The 4,886-nt window shown below is 38.4% G+C and overlaps 1 pseudogene; it reads right to left on the minus strand.

Moving 5' to 3' along the window:
• Positions 1-1,550: 1,550 nt before the first annotated feature.
• Positions 1,551-3,149, minus strand: LOC118932883 (tigger transposable element-derived protein 1-like; annotated as a pseudogene).
• Positions 3,150-4,886: the final 1,737 nt, after the last annotated feature.

Here is a 4,886-nt window from a genome sequence, read left to right on the forward strand (position 1 = left end):
AAATATAGTATAAGTGTGTTTATTATTCATTCCATCACCCTGCAATGTTCTTAGCCACATATCTTAGTGTAATTTCAAAGCCCGTTAATCAAAACTGAAAATATAGTTAGGTAAAAGCAGTTGGATTGGCACATTGGCCATATTGCTTAAACACAGGATTAAGGCCCCTGGAATTCTTTCCCTAATAAAATACATGATTAAATACTGATTGCTTAGCTAAAACACCAGCTGCAATTTAAACACTTGTGACCAATTGTGTCAGCTCACTGTTACCTTAAATATTATAAAATATAAGACAAGGGCTTAAACACCTAAGGATTTAATTTCAAAATTTTGCTTAGAGGCTTCTAAGCAAATTTTGTCTTTACTTCTTAGGAAGCAAATTTAATCTGGGTTGAAAATATACATAAAGAAAAATAACAAAAGTGATGGTAGAATATATTCATCAAAATTAAAAAGTTTTTGAATATTAGTAGATAAAGAATTAAAAATATGTAGGGAATATGAATATACATTTTAAGAAAACAAAAATGATAAGGCTACGAAGAACACAAAACAACTATTTTTCATGATTAAATTAATTCAGATTAACATAAGATATATTTGCTTATGGGCTGGCAAAGATTTTTCCCAAATGATAATAATGCTGGAAAGGGTGAGATAATCATGACAAAGGTTCATGCAATGTTTTCCCGGGGGGCCACATTTTTTCCTAAGTGCTTTACATACATTAACTCAGGGAATGCTCAGAATAATCCCCTAAATTCCATATTATTATTATTAGAGCCATTCTAATAATATTTTACTATAAAAGAAACTAGGGCCCAAAATTATAAATGTGGTTGGAGATAGAGCTGATATTTGAACCCACATCACCTAGTTCCACAGCTATCGCTTCCAACCACTGTGTTATTGGTGCAGATACAGGCATAGTCACCCTCTGCTGGTATCAGAGAAACCAATACATATTGTGAGCTGAGGACAGGTAAAGAGGGAAAAAGATGGTCTCCACTGATTTCCTCTCCATCTCAACCTCCTTCAAAAGAATATGTCTTCTCATTCCACAGCTTATCCTAGACTAATGATAAATATGTTTCAATGATATTTTTAAGACAAAGTAACAAGTCTTGCCACAGCTCATCCAGGCAGTTTCTGTCTAGTCAGAACTACTGCACAAATACACTGTGGTTGTTCCCAGATTTCTCAGAAGAGCAATGACAAATTAAAGTTACAGGTATGGGTTCTTTATTGATATGCAAGAGAGGGAAAAACAAATATTTATCGAGGAACTGCCAAGTTCTAAAGCTTTATATGGGCATTCCTTGGAGATATTGAAGGTTTAGCTCCAGACCACTGCAATAAAGTGAGTATCACAATAAAGCAAGTCAAATTAATTTTCTGGTTTCCCAGTGCATATAAAAGCTATATTTATACTTTACTGTAGTCTATTAAGTGTTCAGTAGCATTATGGCTAAAAAAAATGGACATACCATAATGTAAAAATACTTTATTACTAAAAAATGTTAAACTACATCTAAACTTTCACCAAGTTATACTCTGTTTGCTGGTGGAGGGTCTTGCCTCATTGTTGATGGCTGCTGACTCATCAGGATGGTGGTTGCTGAAGGATTGAGTGGCTGTGCCAACTTCTTAAAATAAGACAACACTGATGTTTGCCACTCTGATTAACTCCTCCTTTCACAAATGATTTCTCTGTAGCATGTGATGTTATTTAATAACATTTTACCCACAGTAGAGCTTCTTTCAATATTGGAGTCGATCTTTTCAAACCCTGCCGCTGCCTTATCAATTAAGCCTATGGAATATTCTAAATCCTTTGTTGTCATTTTAACAGTCTTCACAGCATCTTCACCAGGAGTAAATTCCATCTCAAGAAACCACTTCCTTTGCTCATCTGTAAAAGCAACTCCTCATCTGTTAAAACTTTTATCATGAGATCGCAGCAATTCAGTTACCTCTTCAGGTTCCACTTCTAATTCTAGTTCTCTTGCTATTTCTTTCACATCTGTTGTTACTTCATCCACTGAAGTCTTGAACTCCTCAAAGTCATCTATGAGTGTTAGAGCTGACTTTTTCCAAACTCCTAGTAATGTTGATATTTTGACCTCTTCCTGTGAATCAAAAATGTTCTTAATGGCATCTAGAATGGTGAATCCTTTCCAGAAAGTTTTCAATTTATTTACCCAGATCCATCAGAGGAATCACTATTTATGGCAGCTATAGCCTTACAAAATGTATTTCTTAAAGAATAAGACTTAAATGTCAAAATTACTCCTTAATCCATGGGCTGCAGATGGATGTTTGTGTTAGCAGGCATAAAAACATTAATCTCATTGTCCATGTACATCAGAGCTCCTGGGTGACCAGCTACATTGTCAATGAGCAGTATTTGTTTTGAAAGGAATCTTTTTTTCTGAGCAGATCTTACCAGTGGGCTTCAAATATTCAGTAAACTGTGTTGTAAACAGATGTGATGTCATCCAGGCTTTGTTGTTCCAAGTACAGATCATAGGCAGAGTAGATTTAGCATAGTTCTTAAAGGCTCTAGGATTTTTGGAATGGTCAGTGAGCACTGGCTGCAACTTAAAGCCATCAGCTACATTAGCTCCTAACAAGAGAGTCAGCCTGTCCTTTGAAGCTTTGAAGCCAGGCATTGACTTCTCTCTAGCAATGAAAGCCCTAAATGACATCTTCTTCCAGGAGAAGGCTGTTTGAGCTACACTGAAATCTCTTGTTCAGTGCAACCACCTTCATTAATTATCTAGTGGACAATTTGCTGCAGCTTCTACATCAGCACCTGCTGCTTCACCTTGCACTTTTATGTTATGGAGATGGCTTCTTTCCTTAAACTTTTCCTAAACCAACCTCTGCTAACTTCCAAGTTTTCTTCTGCAGCTTCCTCTCCTCTCTCAGCCTTCATAGATTTGGAGAGAGTTAGGGCCTTGCTCTGGGTTAGGCTTTGGTTTAAGGGAATATTGTGGTTGGTTTGATCTTCTAACCAGACCATTAAAACTGTCTTCATATCAATAAGGCTGCTTCATTTTCTTACCATTCTTCTGTTCACTGGAGTAGCACTTAACAATGTCCCTCGAGAATTTCCCTCTTTCTTTCACAATTTGGCTAACCATGTGGCACAAGGCGTCTAAGTTTCAGCCTATCTCAGCTTTTAACCATTTCCAGCTCCTAAGCGAAAGATGTGTGATTCTTCCTTTCACTTGAACACTTAGAGACCATTGTAGGGTTATTAATTGGCCTAATTTCAAAATTTTTTGTATTGCAGAGAATGGGGAGACCCAAAAATAGGGAGGTAGAGAGATGGGGGGACAGCCAGTTGGTGGAACAGTCGGAACACACACATTTATTAAGTTTGCCATTTTATATGAGCACAGCTCACGGCACCCCAAAACAATTACAATAACACCAAAGATCACTGATCACAGGTCACCATAACAAATAAAATAATAATGAAAAACTGTGAAATATTGCAAGAATTATAAAATGTGATGCAGAAATAACACAGAGTGAGCAAATGCTGTTGGAAAAATGGCACCAATAGACTTGTTTGACTCAGAGCTGCCACAAACCTTCAGTTGATAAGTCAATATTTGAAAAGCACAATAAATAGAGGTATGCCTGTATGTTGGTTCATGCTGACCTTATAACTCCATGAGTTGAGTTATTATCTCCATTTAACAGGTGACATCTCTAGATCAGATTAGCTGAGTTATTTAAACTGAACCAAACTCTCACAGCTTGAAAGTATTATAGCCTGGCTTTAACTCAAGTTTACCTGAAAGGTCTCTGCTCTTTCCAGTACACAGCCCTGCCTCCTGTCTAAGGGGTTATCTCAGGTTTGCCCTCTACACTGCCATGAGTAAGTGTGGGATCCTGGTATGTCTTGTTGGGGACTGGGGTACAAAAGCAGGAGAGTGTAGAAGGAGGAACAGATATAACAGTAGGAAAGGACATGAGCAGAACAGTGAGAGGATGGCCTAGATAAACACCAGGATCAGGAACTGGAGCTCACAGTTGGTTTTATGTGCTCCTTCAGCATGGCATGTGAGTGGAGCAGATCAAAGGGTTGAAGAAAAGGCACATTTTGCCTAAACTTCATCATTAATATGTTGGGAAGCAGCAGAGAGTGATCTACATTGTGTGAGCCACTCTAGGTTAACACAACTGAAACATGATGAAAATATCCATCAAAAAACACCTATAAAAATCCATGCCTAGCCATGAGGTAGAGTCTCAAAAAGGAGCAGGATGCACATTCTAAGGAAGGGGCATCTAGACACATCTCTCAACCTAGACTGGGAGGCAGGTGCTATGATTATCCGTTTTTAAACACCCAGACCCTAACATTATAGTTTTCAATAAACATTTTATGGAGTATGGATAAATGAATGAAAAGAGCGTAATTGCACAGGTTTGATGGAAACCCACTGAATACAGCTGAGTCACAAGGGCCTAGAATAAGCTTAGTCATCAGGCCAACTTGCTGCTGAATCACAAAAGCTACCAAACCAGAACTGCTAAGATTCTACTGACCAAAGTCAGAACTACCTCCAGGGCCCTGCATGGCTGAGTCCTCAGTAGGGCTACAGCAGTGGGACAGGAGGGTCATAAAGATGGGGAGCCAGGTGAGTCAACCCCACATGGGGAATTTTACCAGTAAAAAGCCATCACTGTTGACTGTGGACTAACTCAACAAATTGGAGCATGTCAAAAGAAGCGAGGGAAGCATGGTGAGGGGACACGAATCCACAGTGGGGGTTGAATTATGAAAAAGCTGGGTCTGTATTACTAGATGAGACAAGGTTCTGTGGGACAAGAGAGCTCACTTCAAGCAGATTTTTTTTCTCTGT

The sequence above is a fragment of the Manis pentadactyla genome, chromosome 1 (assembly GCF_030020395.1).
Source record: "Manis pentadactyla isolate mManPen7 chromosome 1, mManPen7.hap1, whole genome shotgun sequence".
NCBI classification, from domain to species: Eukaryota; Metazoa; Chordata; class Mammalia; order Pholidota; family Manidae; genus Manis; species Manis pentadactyla.